General features: G+C 37.9%; 2 non-coding genes across 2 annotated transcripts; both read right to left on the bottom strand.

Annotated features, from left to right (window-relative positions):
* Positions 1-1,798: 1,798 nt before the first annotated feature.
* On the bottom strand, positions 1,799-1,915 carry Trnai-uau. Its single transcript has 2 exons — positions 1,878-1,915; positions 1,799-1,834 (listed from the first exon to the last, which is right to left on the bottom strand). It is a non-coding gene; the product is annotated as a tRNA-Ile (tRNA).
* Positions 1,916-2,282: 367 nt separating this feature from the next.
* Trnai-uau lies at positions 2,283-2,756 on the bottom strand. Its single transcript has 2 exons — positions 2,719-2,756; positions 2,283-2,318 (listed from the first exon to the last, which is right to left on the bottom strand). It is a non-coding gene; the product is annotated as a tRNA-Ile (tRNA).
* Between the last annotated feature and the right edge of the window lie 16,065 nt (positions 2,757-18,821).

The following is an 18,821-nucleotide window of genomic DNA, read 5'->3' as shown; positions in this document are numbered from 1 at the left end:
TTTTATAAAATACCTAGTTGCCCACCCGTTATGTTTAATCAAACGGAAATCTTTTATTCTTCACAATTGATTGGCCACTGTCAAAAGAAAAAGCGCTATTTGTTCGCACGGATGAAGAATCTTGCAAATGCTTCGTTTACCGTCAATGTCAACAGAAAAGAGCAAAAGTTTGGCAGGCATTTTAGTACTAAATTTTAAAAATTGTTATACTAGTTCTATCGAGTTCTATGAATCTCACTCAACAAAACTATTGACAAATGGGTTTTTTTTGTAGATTCTTGGAACCGAATGTTTTTTGTTTGTTCAAGTCATTCCTATTCTTGACGGGGTAGAAGGAATAAGGGGGAAAAGTCAGTCACTTAGGCCTGTACTGAATTTGAATGCTGCTGTTGTTATACATATTTTAAGTAAACACCTGCTGCCAAGTTACGACGTTTTCACGGTTAGAAAAAGACACACTTCCCTCCAGCAACTGCTGACTGAAAGATAAAGAAGTTCCTTTCACATGAAAAACGTTATATCCCGAGGATGCTCGAATTTCAAATACAAAGGCGAAATAAGTTGTATGCAATACCGATGAAGGTTTTGGCTATCAGTGTTTCTATTGTTGGTTATATGTTGGCATTCACTGTAAACTTTATGTAGAACCTCAAGCATCAACATAGCTAGAATTACACTATAATAAGTGGAGGATAAGAGAGACAAACGCGCGGTACTATTTAAGGTTTTTTTTTAACGATTTGGAACATATATACCAACACAAACATCAAATTACCGCCGACTATAACTTGTGAAGAAAAAAAAATTCAATTTTGTATTTATTTCTTTCGCTAATCATGCCTAAAGCAATTTTTCGGTTTAAATACTTGAAATGTCTTAATGTGAGTGGGTTTGAAACTTTGAATTCTTGATTACATTTTTCTGAATCAACGTTACGGTACTAGTTTTGCGTTTGTCGTTAAAATCAAAAGGAAGCAGAAGAAATATTATTGTAGTTGTTCAAATCTGGAATAATCCAGTTTTGACGTGTTCGTGCGTGTGTGCCATGAAATTTTGGTTGGTACGCACTGTTGCGGTGTAAGAAAAACAACCTTGAGTTTGTAGCGTGCAAATCGTCGTCGAGGACACAGATGCCTTATCGGGAGAGATAATTAATTAGTGATGACAGCAGATAAGGAACACAAGGAAATAAAAACAATTATTCCGATCCTGACGGTAAGGAAAGCCGAGGCATAAACAAAAGCATTTGTTCAAAAATATAGGCAAGATAAAAGTATAATATTGACTTTTTGATTGCGAGCTTATCAAGAAATCATTAGTTCGGTTTTCTGGATTGATCCATATATATACAGGCCATCTATGCTGACAGCTGGTGCCGATCCACAGAATCAAGTGTGGCTGGTTATAATGCTCAAGCACTTGTCGAGTTTAGGACAACATTCGTATGGACACGTGCCAAACACTGAAGTCAATACCATCGAACCTGTTATTGCGAAACATTTCAAATTTCAAAACAAATCAGGTCTTGCTGTTGTTTCATTTTAGCCGATTTTAGCTTTGTTACATGACGTAGGTCGACTACTAAGGCAAGGCCATTCGGTCATGTAATAAGGTCTTAGATACCATTTTAATGAACTTTTTGATCCGATAACTATACATGGCACTAAATAAACAGAATTTTCTCACTGAGTTTTTCGAATTCAGACGGCTGTCGTTTGATAACTATAGCAGCATTCATCTGCTGGTAAACAAGGCCTATCACATACGCATAATATATTTTCTAATTAAAATTAAACACTGCTCCAGGCGAGGCTCGAACTCGCGACCTCGGCATTTCTCAACAGATATGAACAAGGATTCGTACATGAATACTGCCTTATAAGTACCATGCGCTAACCGACTGCGCCACTGAAACTGCGAAATTTCAAAGCACTACAAAATTATGAGATGTTAATATTCTGTAAAAGTCAATCGAACCGTTTCTTCTTCTTATCTCACTCTTGTAATCTTAAATCAATTGCTCTTCAGGCGAGATTTGAACTCGAGGGGCATATCTCTACAGACTACATAATGACCACTTAACATTGACAAAATGTTTTAATTGTAAAAAGATTTCAGCCGCCTGAGAAACTATTTAACATTCATTTCAATATAGCTCAATATGCTTCTTTTAGTAACAAAATAGTCATGCCTCTGAGGAACTCGTTAGTCGGCAATAATCTTATCACAAGCAACATATCTGCAATACGATTATTATCATTATGGGCTTAGAAAACAATTACTGCTCCAGGCGAGGCTCGAACTCGCGACCTCGGCATATCTTTTCAGACATTTAATTGATTATGTAACATGACGAGTAACCTGAGCCCCGGTCAAATCCGGGGAACTTTTGTCTAGCGTAAAGTCGGACTCTTTTGCTATTCGCATTCCTGTAGCTTAATCATCTGCCCGTAATAGATTTTATCGTGGGAAATCTGCCCAGTACCTTACTTGAAGATTTCGTCATCACGGCGATGCTATAGACATCTGGTGGTGATGCTGGTTGTTGCGTCATCAAAGATTGCGTCATCACGGCGACGACATCTGGTGGTGATTTGTTTGGTCATGTTTGGGCATGTTCCATTTTTGGGGGAGGAGCCTGTGTTGACACATTATCCGTGACAGACACAGGCTCCTCCTCCAAAAGCTTGCTGTTTTATTATATATGGATTACTGTCCTATAAGTACCATGCGCTAACCGACTGCGCTACTGGAGCTGAGTGATGCGGAGCCACCGGAACTGAAAATTTATTCTACTTCTAAAATAACTAAACTTTTCCTCATGTTTTTCTGAAATAAAGGGGTTTAGTACGGACTGGGGGGAGAGTAAGCAATAACGTAGACCCGGCAGCAGTGCACGACTCTCAGAAACGGAGATCTGAACGAAATCAATTTTGAGGGTGGGTAGGGAAAGAATTATAATTGCTTTAAAAAATCGTGACTCACGGGTGCCATTGAAGAAACGCAGATCTTTCTTTTAAGACCATTTGCGTTTCTCTATTATTTCCCAGTGAGTCACAACTTGAACCTAAAGTAAGCCCATTTACATATGGGCCTCTCTACTGTCCGGACACTTTTGCCTCGGACAAAAACCTACCCTTCCCATTATTTTAAAATTCAAAAAAAAAATTAGGGTTGTTCCTGGCACCCGAGAGAACTTACGAAAACATTTTCATTCAAATCGAATGAAAATTTTAGAGGAAGGGTAAATATCGCCTACTAGAGCAAAGGCAAAAATTTCCCACCTCCGAAAATGAAACAAAGGAGAAATCGCGACAACACCGCGCTGTGGGATAGAAGGGTGGAAATGGGCAAAAATGACAAATCTCATTTTCAATTTGAAATTCATTATATTAAATGAAAGTCAAAAAAATTGAAAATGACAAATGTCATAGAGCTAACGAAGCTCTTTATTTTGCACTTTTTAGCGTTTTTATAGGGTTATTTTTTCCCTATTTAGAGAGCGGCAAAGTAGCCACTTTTTAATACGCTTCTACAGCGTGTTTCCAAACTTTTACATCCATTTGTAGATGCCCTCCCCCTAGTTATAAAAATCTGAAAAAAATTCAGGAAGTAGCCAACCATTATGGCTACTTTCAAAAAAAATTTCAATACTCTCCGTGAAAAACCTGATTTTTGGGAACGCGGCGAAAATCGGCTTTTTACATAAGCTTCTCTCGCGCGTTTCCAAACTTCTGGTAGGTACTGTAAGTACATAAGCAAAGTGCAATCGGACTTAGAAAATTTTCAAACCGTTTATAGTTCACCCAATTTTCCACCAGGCAGCGCTGATCATAGCCGACCACTGGCTTCAGCCGAGATAGCCGATTCCAACCATAAGTTCCCCCACCATACTAATACACCATGCCGCTTGCATCGGCAAAGTTAGTGGCAGTTATTTGTTTTTTACAGAGTGGTTGATGTTGCAACTTTTGGAGTTGCAGATTTTTTTTTTAATTTCGATTCAGAGTGATTAAAATATCCCCCCTGTTGACATCTTGCCTTTCAATCTCATTGTCGCCATGTCGGTCTCCTTTTGCCATTTTTTTTGCTATAGACTTTTTAGTTTTTTTTGTCATTTTTTCTATTTTTCATTTTAAGTTGCGAAGATTTTTGTATTTGCAATAGATTTGAATCGCGTGACATCTTGATTAGCCTGTCTATTTTTTGTCCGTAGTTTATTTATTACCCGATATTCGTCGCCTGCCCTTCACTCGATATTAGCGTTTGAACTATTCTACTTTTACTCCAAAACATTGGCGTGTTTTAGTCGTGGATGCGATATCAGAAATTTAATTTAAGACTTTTATTCTTGTCTTCCGACCAGCTACCCGTCACTCATGTGTTTCTGTGTTGGAAATGTATTACTTGCCTGTGAATAAAAATCCCTCCTATTTGGCCCTAAACCCCATATCATATTATCATAAGGCCATGCCGCGGGTAGGGACAGGCCATGCGAACCCATTTTGGGTGATCCAATATTTCAAAAAGATGAATTTACCTATAAAACCCAAACACTTTTTGAAAATTAAAAATAAGAATAATAAAGACTACTTCTTTATCTTTCTGATAAAAAAAAAACTTTTCTTCGTAGAATAGAGATAGAATAAAGGGTAAAATTTATTCGAAAATAAGAATAAAGATTAATCAAAATTGTATTTTGAATACAGATTTATCCGAAAAAACTTTATTCGGCAGAACACTGTCATTTGGTCCAAAGAATAACTAGAATTACCGAGACAGAACAATTCTACGTTTATCTGTCCAAAGAAAACAGATGCATTATATTGGTATGTTTCAATAAATTATCAACTTGAGTTAGAACTGGTGGCATGAAAGAACTCCAATTACTTATAAGGGAAGGGCAAAGCTAACAGTGCCGTCAGAAAATTTCTCCAACTTACCCAATTGATTAACGATCGTTTACAATATTGGAAGAAAATAACCGTGTTGAACCTGAACGTCGTGGAAATGTCGTGGAAATGCCCAATTCTTGTTTATACAATAGTTGGAGGAGTTTGTTATTCTTGAGGCTAAATTAAGGGATGTAGCCTTCAAAACATCATTTTTTAAATAAATTGATAATGTGTTACTTTAATTTGTAATAATTCTACGTTTAATTGTTTTATATTAGGAAAAAAAATCAAGGAGTAAGACAGGAACAATCTTAATGTTACATCCCTGTGTTACTGTTTTCTTCTCCTCTCAGCTCTCTTTTTCTTTACCGTTCCTTTCACCGTCGTGCCTCCCACTGCCTTCCTCGTTTCCCTTTCATCATCACGATGACGACCCTCTGTCGTGCAGCCCACGCGAGCCCACGTTTACCTACGATGTCTTTTTCACTGTTTTCCCTTTCTTAGAATCCAGCCATAAAACATGGATCATAACGCTCGGCCTTTCCTGACAAGATTTTCACAGAAAATCTCTTAATCCTGAGTCTTGACGTAAGACTCATACTTCTATTATATAGCCAGACTCCTCTCGTATATGCATGGGTCAAAATTATTCTTCTTCGTCACCAATTTCGATGATCCAATCCGTCCGACAACACAAACGTTTTCCCCCCAAACTTACACTCCTTTACAGTAGGCCTACAAGCGGTCATCATCACAAATACTAAGCACCACACGACTTCACCTTATTCACCTTCGTTTTAGCATACATCCTCACCCTAGACTCACCATTCACCCTATAGCAATTCATAAAGATCACATAACATCAGCTATCCTAACACACCTTCACACAGGTTTCATCTCATATCATACAGCATCACTTAACATCCTTTCACATAACATCACATTTGCTTTTCCATCTCATCATCACATTTATCATGACATTTTCTTTTTCATCACATCATCACATTTATCATCACATTTTCTTTTCCATCACATCGTCACATTTATCATCACATTTTCTTTGTCCAATCCAAATGACACTAACTGGCTCACACAGCTCTTTAGCTCTTTTCTTCTGGCTCACACAGCCACCCCCCTCTCACCCAGCTCACACATCCTTCTCGTTCGGCTCACACAACCCTTTTTTCACCAATCGCTCTCACTAATACTCGTGGGTATCAACGGACAGTCGGAGCCATGTCCCAACCTTTCTGTGGCCCGATCCCACTTCTGACACCAAATGTTACATCCCTGTGTTACTGTCCTCTTCTCCTCTCAGCTCTCTTTTTCTCTACCTTCCCTTTCACCGTCGTGCCTCCCACTGTCTTCCTCGTTTCCCTTTCATCATCCCGATGACGACCCTCTGTCGTTCAGCCCACGTTTACCTACGTTTTCTTTTTCACTGTTTTCCCTTTCTTAGAATCCAGCCATAAAACATGGATCATAACATTAAGGATGCTGTGTTCACTGAGTGGCATTTCGTCATGTCGGTTAGTCTGTGGGCCAAATTTATGTAAGGAGGACCCTTCTTTACAGAGAAGGCAACGATGTTGAGTAAGAAGGATCTAGGATGGGATCAAATAAAGAATATTCATCGTAGATCCACCAGCGTATATTCATTAATATACTGATTGTACGTCAAAGTAATATACCCGGGGGTATGATTTTGTTGTGATACCATTTGGTACATACACAGAATTTGCATCATAGTATAACCATATTAGGTACACAGTGGACGAAAAGCTAAAAAATATCTCAATTTCCATTACTCCTAAACATTTTTTCTAATTTTGTATTAACAGATGGTCAAGTGGTTAGAGAGGCGAGCTATGGAATTGAAGGATAGTAGTTCAAATCTGGGGTGGGACTTTTATTTTTTATTTTCTTACAGAAATCATATCCAAAGATGGATGTTATTTAAGGATACTGTGTATACACAAACCGGTATATTCAAGGGACATACAAATGGTACGTGCGGGGAAGGGGGAATAAGGATAAACATGAAGCATTCCATGGATATGCTGTTTGTATCTCCCTTATCCTTGGGAGTACGCTGCAGTCATATCCATGGTACATCGCTGTGTTAGTAGGGTACATTTAATTGGCTAAGCAATCATCGGGGTGGTCAAGAAACAAAAACCCGACTAGAGCAAATTAACTTTCTTTGGTAAGGAATCAAGTTTTATGTATGATAAGAATCGTTCATTAATTTAGAAGTGCTAGTCAATCTCTTTAGCGGCCGAAATCCAGCAAGCAGTTCACCACGAATTACTAGAGGTTAGGATAATTATCCTAACTTCTAGTATGCATCGCCCCATTCATTCATTAATGAATGAATGAGGCGATGGACCAGATTAATCGATTAAGAGTGCAATTAGGCGCCTTCAATGTGAAAAGAAAAAAACAACACGCAATAGCATACTCCTGAATGCGAAAAGTAATGGCTCGTAGGCGGTCACGCAACTTCACCTACCAATCTGTTAACATTTAAAAGTATACGATGCACGAGTTGAGCTGTCACGTTGTGTACCATTTCACGTGACATTCGGAGTGAAGCGGACCAAATGCAGATATGAACTACGTTTTATGAACTACACACTGGCTCACAACGGATGGCAACTTGTCCAGTATCATCCATATTATTGGCAGATGGTAATTATTTCAGCTGTACCGGAAAGACACACAGTCACGTGGATGGCAAATGGGTTCCAGTAATCGCAACAGTTCAAGTCACCAACAGGCAACTGGTTGAATTTGGCAACGTACCACGTATCAAGCTGATAACTCCTTGTTGTGATTTCCTTCCAACTCAAGCGCACCCAAGTGGTGTTGCTTAACCTTAGCGTTGGTTAACCCCACTCCCGTTAGATGTCCCATGGAAGATATAGTTGACGTCTGCTACCTGTCCATGTGACAGTCCCTTCACTCTCTTAAGAACCGGTCATAGGGTAAGATTTATCTAAATTATATTCTGTCATCCATGGTATCTGTAATACAATATCTTGTTAAATCATGCTCGTGGTCTAATGTTCAATCACAAAACTCAACACTCCTTACAAAATCTTTAACAATTCAATCTGGGGATGCAAAATGAAGCTTTGAGTCACAAGTTGGTGATGGCAGACATCTTAGCCACTTTCCATCAACATTATGCTTCATTTATCCATTTCGTCATTCCATTTCTCACTTCATATTATCATTCCATCCATGATTTCATTTCCATCTTATTGCATATTTACTCTCTTTCACGTATTCCGCGCGTTTAGTTCTCATGAAACAGACAGAAGATTCCAATTTCCCAAACAGCAGTATAAGAAAAAAGAAAAATCATTTAAGAAATACTAAATAACAGAAACTTATACACGGAAGGTCATCGTCATCGTCATCTGTCCTCACGTAAGGCTGTGCCAACGGAGGATGAGAAGAGGAGAGACAACGCTCCATAAGCCGCTGCAAAAGAAATTGTGCCTACTCGTAAACTCCTTTTCTTAAAGGTTGCCAGATTGTGGGAATTGTGTATATTACCAAGTGTGCTAGTTTTTTCGTGTTGTTGAAGCCAAGCCATAAAAGGGGAGGTCAGTCAATTCCATAAGAAAATTTTCCCTTGGGCCGCGAGACGGTTTTTCTGAGCTCTCCTCTATTCCCATCCTCCTACTTGTGAATTACTACGAGAAATTCCTGCCATCTCGCGCTAAAGATGTGAAGAGATGGAAAGAGTCGAACGAAACGTCTGTAAAACAATATATCTTTTTAACATTTTCAACTCTTTGAATCAATTGGTTTTCATAGCGGTTAGAGACAAAGGCTAAGATAGAAACCCAGGCTAAGATAGAAATAAAGCAAGCTTATCAGCTCGCCGAATGGATAGTCGTAAGCCAGTTGAAAACTGTCTTAAATGACAAATTCAGTGCCTATCGTTAAGTCGGACTTTTTGCTAAATGCCTTCCTTGAGCAATCAGTCTTGAACATGAAAAATAATTTCTTTGTAACGATGTTTCTGCTTAAGAGGTTACACTTATTAGTGCAGTCGGAGTAGTGCAAGTCGGACTTCGTGTCGGACGGCTAAAGGCCTTCTTTGAGCAGTCAGCAATTCGTGAAAAAGAGATTTCGGTTGGCAACGTTGCATTTGCTTTGTGAGTTTTGCGTTATAGCTGCTTGTATCGGCATATTCTTATTTCGTAAGTGATTTGCAACTTCGGTCACGGGCCCCCTTCGTGGGCCCGCGCCCGAAATTGCCCCCGTGTTATTCATCTGCCTTGAGCCTACAGTGTTTGGGGTAAAAAAATACAATCTAGCTTGGCAACGTTACCTATGCAGCGCGGGCTCCACTCTTTAGCCGCGAGGATCTCCAGCTTTCCTCTCGCGGCTGCAGGAGTGCCCCTCCGAAGCCCCCCTCCCGCGGGCTCGAGTCACGCTGGAGGTATTCTCGCTTCATCCGCTCGGCAAAGTTAGTGGCAGTTTTTTTTTCTTGATAGATTGGTCGTTGTGGCATCATTGCGTGTTGCTGCAAATTATAGTTTTGACTTACAGCGATTGAATTTTGTTGTTGCTCGTTAACACCCTGACCGTTATCCTCATCCTATCCGTTACTTAATGGTTGTTGGTCTCATTTTATCGTTTAATCTTCTATTAATGTTTCTCGAGGAATTCTGACTATACCAACAGTCTCATTGTTCATGCAAACAAGCAATTGCCTACGGCGGTAAAATTACCAACGTGTGGTTTTCAAGCATTGCCTCTGGCGGTAAATTTTCTGTGTAGAGGATATTCACACATTGGCTCCGGTGGTAAATTTGCATGATAGAGGATATTCACGCATTGCCTCGGTCAGTAAATTTGTAGGATAGAGAATATTCACGCTTTACCTCCGGCGGTAAATTTGTAGTACAGAGATTTTCACGCATGGCCACCTGCGGTAATTTTTTCTGTAAATTCTCTGATTTTTCTCTTTAATTTTGCGAAAAATTTTTTTTTCGCGAAATGTTGACTTGCCTAAGTCATGGTTAACAAAAGCAAAGGTCAGAACAATATTTTATCCTAAAAAAAGGAAAATATTTAATTGCGAGCCCGAAGGGAGAAGCTAACAATCGTATACGCAGAAAAATAAAAACCATATCACTTTTTCTGTATGTATGTATGTTATGTATGTACAGCATGTATGTAACGATCCATAGCTCGGGCGTTTTACGACAGATTTCGGACTTTTTGGTTTTAACAATTAGACAAAAAATATGCGGTGGGACCAGAACAAAAATAATTTCATTTACTTAATTAACTTTGAGAGAAAGGGTGTGTTACTGACTGGGCGGTAGTTAGCGAAAACTTCTTTGTCCATATCTGCTTTCTTCAAGAGCGGCTTGACCAAGGCATGTTTAAGCGCCGCAGGAAAAGATCCCGAAGAAAGAGAATGATTGATGATCTTGGCGATTGACGGAGCCAGTGGCTGGAGGTATTTCTTCAAGAGAAATGTCGGTATTGGGTCGAGCAGACACGAGCTTGACGGAGAAAATTTAGCAAGCCGGGTCACATCGTCTGGAGACAGATGTTTGAAGTCGCGCAGCACATTGAAATCTGATCGACTAGAGAAGAGACGCCGAGCTGAAGGTGTCGAGATTGTCGACGACGCACCAGACGTTGCACGCCATGCCGAAACACGCCTACGTCGTCCAGGTGGAGTTGAAACAACCCCAGGGGAGGGGTGTCGATTTGAGCGTCGTGAAGTAGGCGTAGATGGAGAGCCAGGAAGAAGAAGAGAGCCGACTGCAATCAAGGGCAGAGCGAATCTTGTTCACCTTTGAAGAGAAGAAGTTGCTGAACTCCGCACTAAGGCTCTTACTGTCGAGTTGGCTGGGCAGAACAGGCGCACGCCTCTTTCAGTCTAATGACCCTTCAATGAGTTGATGAAGAGCCTGACGATTTCCCTTCAGCTCAGCTACCTTGCCGCAGAAAAATTCGGTCTTGATGCGCTGCAAGAGAGTGGAAAAGTCTGCCAGCCGAGCGATGTAGATCTCGAAGAAAACTGCCAGTTTCCTCTTCCTCCAAACACGTTCTGTTTTCCTCACTTTCCTCTTTTCTCGATTGATTTCGTTGCTCCACCAAGGAACAGTAGGCCTAAGCACAACCCTACTAACACAGCGATGTACCATGGATATGACTGCAGCGTACTCCCAAGGATAAGGGAGATACAAACAGCATATCCATGGAATGCTTCATGTTGATCCTTATTTCCCCTTCCCCGCACGTACCATTTGTATGTGCCTTGAATATACCGGTTTGTGTATACACAGTATCCCTAAGTAACATCCATCTTTGGATATGATTCTGTTAGAAAATAAAAGCTAAAAGTCTCAACCCAGATTTGAACTACTGACCTTCTTTTCCGTAGCTCACCTCTCTGACCACTAGACCAACTTTTCATACAATTAAGGAACAAATGTTTGGGAGTAATGGAAATTTAGATATTTTTTAGCTTTTTCGTCCACTGTGTACCTAATATGGTTATACTGTGATGCACATTCTGTGTATGTACCAAATGGTATATCAACAAAATCATACCCCCGGGTATATTACTTTGACGTACAATCAGTATATTAATGAATATACGCTGGTGGATCTACGATGAATATTCTTTATTTGATCCCATCCTAGATCCGAATAAATTTATACCTACGCTATACTACCGCCCTCCAATTGCGACCTGGATCTATTCATCCCATATTTACCTACATCTTACATTAAGTGGATGGGCCGTGTTAGTAGGGAACTTTCTTCAGGCGCAGAGGTGCATGCTTATCTAGCACTGAACGAAGGCCGTCATTGTACTGCTGTACAAGACCATCCAACGAGTCAGAGGGAGAGACAAGCAGAGACAGTTCACGAATGTCAGCCAGGAAAGCGTCGGGATCAATCGACTTTAACGGCCGAGTTTGTACCTCGCATACCGGCCAACCGGGAGATAGGGCCTGCATAGTACAAGAAACTAGTCGATGGTCGCTAACAAAATCGCCCACTTGGACGCTCCACACAAACTCATCGTCAAGTTGCCTAGCAAGGACGAGATCCCAAGTATGGCCTTGATCATTCACTTTCTTCTTCCTGCTGTGGGTAGAGGCTTTAACAAGCTGAGAGAGCCCAAACGTCTCAATTAGTTCAAGAAAAGTGACAGCTAGCTTTTCAGAGGGTACATCAACATGGATATTGAAGTCACCCACTATGATGACCTTCTCCGGCAGGGTGGATAAAATCTCGAGTACCGCCTGGAACTCAGACATGAAAACCGTCGCCGAAGAAGCAGGGGGGCGATAAACCACCAACAGACGAACGCGACGTGGTCGATACATGATGGACAGGTTCAGAAACTCGAAAGAATCACACGCCGGTATGTCGAACACTCGTTGAATAGCGAGAGACGACCTGAAAATCACCGTCACGCCGCCTCCCTCCTTGATGCTCCTTGATTCATGAAGGCCCGAGTAACCTGGTGGGCAGATGGACGCAATAAGGTGATCGCCATTCAGTGGAGTGAGCCAGGATTTGGTTACACACAGCAGATCCGGTCTCCTGCTGCATAGTAGCTCCGTAACAACTTCACTCTTCGACTTGAGCGATTGTGCGTTCAAGAGGAAAAGCTTAGGTTCGGTGGTAATGGTTGGGCTGATCGAAGATCGCACTATATCACAAGAAACGAGATTGGGATCGGGCTCTGCAGACAGCTCGCCTTTAAGCCTCGGGCGATAGGCAAGCATCTCTTCTCTAGTGTACCTTAGCACGGCTGGTGACATGTCACATCAGAAAAGTATTAAGATGACAGAAAAACCCAAGTATGAGGTATCAATCAGGTGCACAACACACGGTGGAACAAAAACATATGCAAAACACACCACAATACTCGACAAAAACTCTGCAAAACACACAAAAAGACTGAGACTGACTAAAACCCAATGCAAACACACGACAACGCCATCTGGAGATCCGTTAATCCGTTAATCGAAAATGAAGCTCCATAAGAGGGCTGTGTTAACTTCAGGCATGTTGTCCCTAATCGAGATTTTCGACCTTTTTCAGACCTGGCAACTCAGCATCCTTATCTTGTCTATAGGACTTCGTATATCATATACAATGCGTATTCATATTTGCTATTTATATAACGTTGTACAAGTAAATATTTGCCTTTTATGCATAACACATGGCGCCACCTATTTTGTAGTAGAGATCTTCATACATCAAGGAGACTTACAAATAAACGGTTACTTTTTCTTCAGTTTTAAAGAAAAATGATCAAAACACCACATAGTGTGGCACTAAAAAAGGGAAAGATGTGAGACATCGCTTGCTACCTTTGTAGTACTACCTTGTTAGTATTCCTAAATATATAATTTTAAAGCATTCTTTATAATAATCTTTTAAAATACAATTGGTTATTTTTGTTTTGTTACATCGCATTATTGTTATCTATAATTTTTGGTTTTCAGTACATTCCCAAAGGATTAAGTATATCATTACTATATTCTGATTACCATGTATAATTTTGGACAACAATCTTATACATCTATTTCATGTCATATTTAATATATAAAAAGTATTGTTTTGTATATTTGTAGTTGAATTCTTAAATGTAAAAAATTTTCGATATCAAATCAATAAATTACATAAACATAATGTAACATTGATGTCAGTTATAAGACATGGATATCCTGAATGATATTAGCATATTTTATTGACAAGCAATTTAGATGCCTCTGGGCTATCTGGGTGAGCGATCGATTGTCTGTTTTTTTTTTAAATTTCTTATAGGACAAAAAAAATTTTTAAAAAATTGCTTTCCTGGCAAAATGAAACAATAAGAATTATAAATTGCTATAACTGGGAAACTGATAAATTTAAAAATAAAAAAATTTCGCAATAAAATCTTTGTGTATTTCTCGATACTACACAAATTTTTATCGCAATCTAAATTTTGAGCGCGCCATCAATTGTTATTTGTTGTTGCGTGGAATGTCCCCATGGCTACTTCTAAAAAATATTCGTTGACCTCTGTGAAAAATTTGATTTTTTGAATGTGACGTTAATCGGCAAACAAGAAGAAGAAAATAGGGCGATGTTTAATTTTGATATACATGTTTCTTGTATTCACCAAATAGCGTTCTGCAATCATTCACTAACTTTGGCAAACTGCATTTCCCCCATAGAAGCCATGTAAAACTGGCGATAAAAAAAATAACAACACTTTATTGGGCAATTTTTTTTTCTCAAAAGAAGACAAAAAATGTGTATATCATAAGACAGTTCGATCTATCTCTTCATATTTGGAATATTGAAAAAAATCGTCCCCTTTACACCAAAGTTTGCATCCATAAACTTTATGGAACTTCAAATCATGAACGCTTGCGCCGCAATGCCGCGATATCATCTATTAGTGTATAAACTAATGCCTAAAGATAATTACAACATTACGTGGATTTAATTTGCATGATAATAATTCGTACGTAATTAACATTCAATGTGATTACTTCGTGTCTTTGTATTTCGTATTACAATTGGACTTTCATGTCACAATATGACTATTTTTTAGCTTCTGACGAAATGTATTTGCAACTCCAGCATTTAAGTACCGACTTTTTTTAAAGACTCTTACTCAACTTCGATTTCAATGAAGTACTATACGAACTGTTAATAGTTCACCATCTATATAAGGGCCTAATAACAGAACTTTCAAGCACACATTCACAAAAGGCACTCTCTCCTGATCTAAACAGGTCTTCTAATATTGCAATATCTTTTAAACTTAAACATTTTTGGTGAATAATCCTATATTTTAATAACTTATACTGTAAAATCTCTGCATATTCATTTGAAAGACATAACCCTCCGTCATATGTCGGGAAAAAACGGCTTTTCTGCATAAAAAAATTGCATCTGGGTTCTAGGCATCTGATTTGTTTTTTTTGTAGGACGTAAAGAGATAATGTAGCCCAATGTCACTTATAAATTATTGAATAATTATGTGTATGTTGATAAAGATAAATATGGCCAAGATGACTCTTATGTGCAGCATTTCTGGTGTGTTGACTGTTGTACTGCTATCGATAATGTCCGATTCAGTCACAGCCGATTGCTGCTACAAGGTGACCAATTGCTGCTGTCGTGATGGAACGGCGGGGACTCCATATTGTGGAGTTGGACGTTGTAACATATTTGGCTGCAACTGTAGAGGTGGTTGTCGTCAGGGCCCTATTTGAAGAAATGTTACTTCAACAGGTGTGGCCCCAGTAGTCATGAAATTTATGGATAGCATTCCAGTTGAGGATAATCTCGCTTGGGAACTCGGATATTTAGTCGGCGAAACAATGCAATTAATCAATGACGAAATATAAATTTTCCCGTCAATTGAACACAGAATAATACGAAACCCTTTTGCTATTTTCTAGAACCTATTTTCCTTATAGAATATATATTATAAAGGAAGTATTTTTCCAATAAATATTTTCAAGTTTATTGATAACATTTTGTTATTAATTCTTTTTGTTATGGGAATAAATGCCATTTGGCATAGTGGTTCGAAATATTGCCGAGACTCAAAATATATATTCACACCCTAGTCCCAAGCATTGAAGTTTCTTGCGAATCTTCGAAAAAAGTTATTTTGATATTCCTTTCATGACATTAACATTTTTGGTCTTAAAAATTAGACAAAAAATATGCGGTGCGACCAGAACAAAAATAATTTTATTTACTTAATTAGTTCTCATGTAATTAATGAAAAACTGTTAAAATAATGTTAAATTAATGTAAATGAAGTTAAAATAATGTAAACGTCCCTACCGGGTTTACAAAAAAAAAATCGCCATTTCCTGCCCCAAGGGAAGAATGGAAAGAAGAGACGAAGGAAGAAACTAAGAGGAGACAAAGGGGTGGTTTGGGGTTCTCTTTCCTCGGAGCAGGATATTGTCTTTGAAAACAAATGTCTTTTACTTAAAAATTAATAACAAATAAACTACAATGTCCAGTGAAGTCAGAAAACAATAAGTAACTTGCCAGAATGATGACAAATCCTTTAAAAATATTAAACAATAAAATAACCTGTTCTTTCACTTTGTATTATTTAATCGAAAATGAAGCTCCATAAGAGGGCTGTGTTAATTTCAGGCATGTTGTCCCTAATCGAGATTTTCGACCTTTTCCAGACCTGGCAACTCAGCATCCTTACGTTGTCTATAGGACTTCGTATATCATATACAATGCTTATTCATATTTGCTATTTATATAACGTTGTACAAGTAAATATTTGCCTTTTATGCACAACACATGGCTCCACCTATTTTGTAGAAGAGATCTTCATACATCAAGGAGACTTACAAATAAACGGATACTTTTTCTTCAGTTTTAAAGAAATTGGATAAAAAACCACATAGTGTGGCACTAAAAAAAGGGAAAGGTGTGAGACATCGCTTGCTACCTTTGCAGTACTACCTTGTTAGTATTCCTAAATATATAATTTTAAAGCATTCTTTATAATAATCTTTTAAAATACAAATGGTTATTTTTGTTTTGTGACATCGTTATTGTTATCTATAATTTTTGGTTTTCTGTTCATTCCCAAAGGATTAAGTATATCATTATATCATTACTATATTCTGATTACCATGTATAATTTTGGACAACAATCTTATACATCTATTTCATGTCATATTTAATACATAAAAAGTATTGTTTTGTATATTTGTAGTTGAATTCTTAAATGTAAAAAATTTTCGATATCAAATCAATAAATTACATAAACATAATGTAACATTGATGTCAGTTATAAGACATGGATATCCTGAATGATATTAGCATATTTTATTGACAAGCAATTTAGATGCCTCTGGGCTATCTGGGTGAGCGATCGATTGTCTGTTTTTTTTAAATTCTAATAGGACAAAAAAAAATAAAAAAAAATGTTTGCCTTCCTGGCAAAATGAAACAATAAGAATTATAAATCGCTATAACTCGGAAACTGATAAATTTAAAAATCTAAAAATTTCGCAATAAAATCTTTGTGTATTTCTCGATACTACACAAATTTTTATCGCAATCTAAATTTTGAGTGCGCCATCGATTGTTATTTGTTGTTGCGTGGAATGTCCCTATGGCTACTTCTAAAAAATATTCGTTGACCTCTGTGAAAAATTTGATTTTTTGAATGTGACGTTAATCGGCAAACAAGAAGAAGAAAATAGGGCGATGTTTTATTTTGATATACATGTTTTTTGTAGAAGTTCACCACATAGCGTTCTGCAATCATTCACTTACTTTGGCAAACTGCATTTCCCCCATAGAAGCCATGTAAAACTGGCGATTAAAAAAAAATAACAACACTTTATTAGGCATATTTTTTTCTCAAAATAGAACAAAAAATGTTTAAATCGTAAGACAGTTCGATCTATCTCTTCATATCTGGAATATTGAAAAAAATCGTCCCCTTTACACCAAAGTTTGCATCCATAAACTTTATGGAACGTCAAATCATGAACGCTTGCGCCGCAATGCCGCGATATCATCTATTAGTGTATAAAATAATGCCTAAAGATAATTACAACATTACGTGGATTTAATTTGCATGATAATAATTCGTACGTAATTAACATTCAATGTGATTACTTCGTGTCTTTGTATTTCGTATTACAATTGGACTTTCATGTCACAATATGACTATTTTTTAGCTTCTGACGAAATGTATTTGCAACTCCAGCATTTAAGTACCAACTTTTTTTAAAGACTCTTACTCAACTTCGATTTCATGGAAGTACTATACGAACTGTTAATATTTCACCATCATAAGAGCCTAATAACAGAACTTTCAAGCACACATTCACAAAAGGCACTCTCTCCTGATCTAAACAGGTCTTCTAATATTGCAATATCTTTTAAACTTAAACATTTTCGGTACGTTATCCTATATTTTAATAACTTATACTGTACAATCTCTGCATATTCATTTGAAAGACATAACCCTCCGTCATATGTCGGGAAAAAACGGCTTTTCTGCATAAAAAAATTGCATCTGGGTTCTAGGCATCTGATTTGTTTTTTTTTGTAGGACGTAAAGAGATAATGTAGCCCAATGTCACTTATAAATTATTCTAATTATGTGTATGTTGATATAGATAAATATGACCAAGATGACTCTTATGTGCAGCATTTCTGGTGTGTTGACTGTTGTACTGCTATCGATAATGTCCGATTCAGTCACAGCCGATTGCTGCTACAAGGTGACCAATTGCTGCTGTCGTGATGGAACGGCGGGGACTCCATATTGTGGAGTTGGACGTTGTAACATATTTGGCTGCAACTGTGGAGGTGGTTGTCGTCAGGGCCCTATTGGAAGAAATGTTACTTCAACAGGTGTACCCCCAGTAGTCACGAAATTTTTGGATAGCATTCCAGTTGAGGATAATCTCGCTTGGGAACTTGGATATTTAGTCGGCGAAACAATGCAATTAATCAATGACGAAATATAAATTTTCCCGTCAATTGAACACAGAATAATACGAAACCCTTTTGCTATTTTCCAGAACCTATTTTCTTTATAGAATATATATTATAGTGGAAGTCTTTTTCCAATAAATAATTTCAAGTTTATTGATAACATTTTGTTATTAATTCTTTTTGTTATGGGAATAAATGCCATTTGGCATAGTGGTTCGAAATATTGCCGAGACTCAAAATATATATTCACACCCTAGTCCCAAGCATTGAAGTTTCTTGCGAATCTTCGAAAAAAGTTATTTTGATATTCCTTTCATGACATTAACATTTTTGGTCTTAAAAATTAGACAAAAAAAGGTGCGACCAGAACATAAATAATTTTATTTACTTAATTCGTTCTCATGTAATTAATGAAAAACT

The sequence above is a fragment of the Daphnia pulicaria genome, chromosome 4, assembly GCF_021234035.1.
Source record: "Daphnia pulicaria isolate SC F1-1A chromosome 4, SC_F0-13Bv2, whole genome shotgun sequence".
Lineage (NCBI taxonomy): Eukaryota > Metazoa > Arthropoda > Branchiopoda > Diplostraca > Daphniidae > Daphnia > Daphnia pulicaria.
This window is presented reverse-complemented; position numbering and strand designations above follow the sequence as displayed.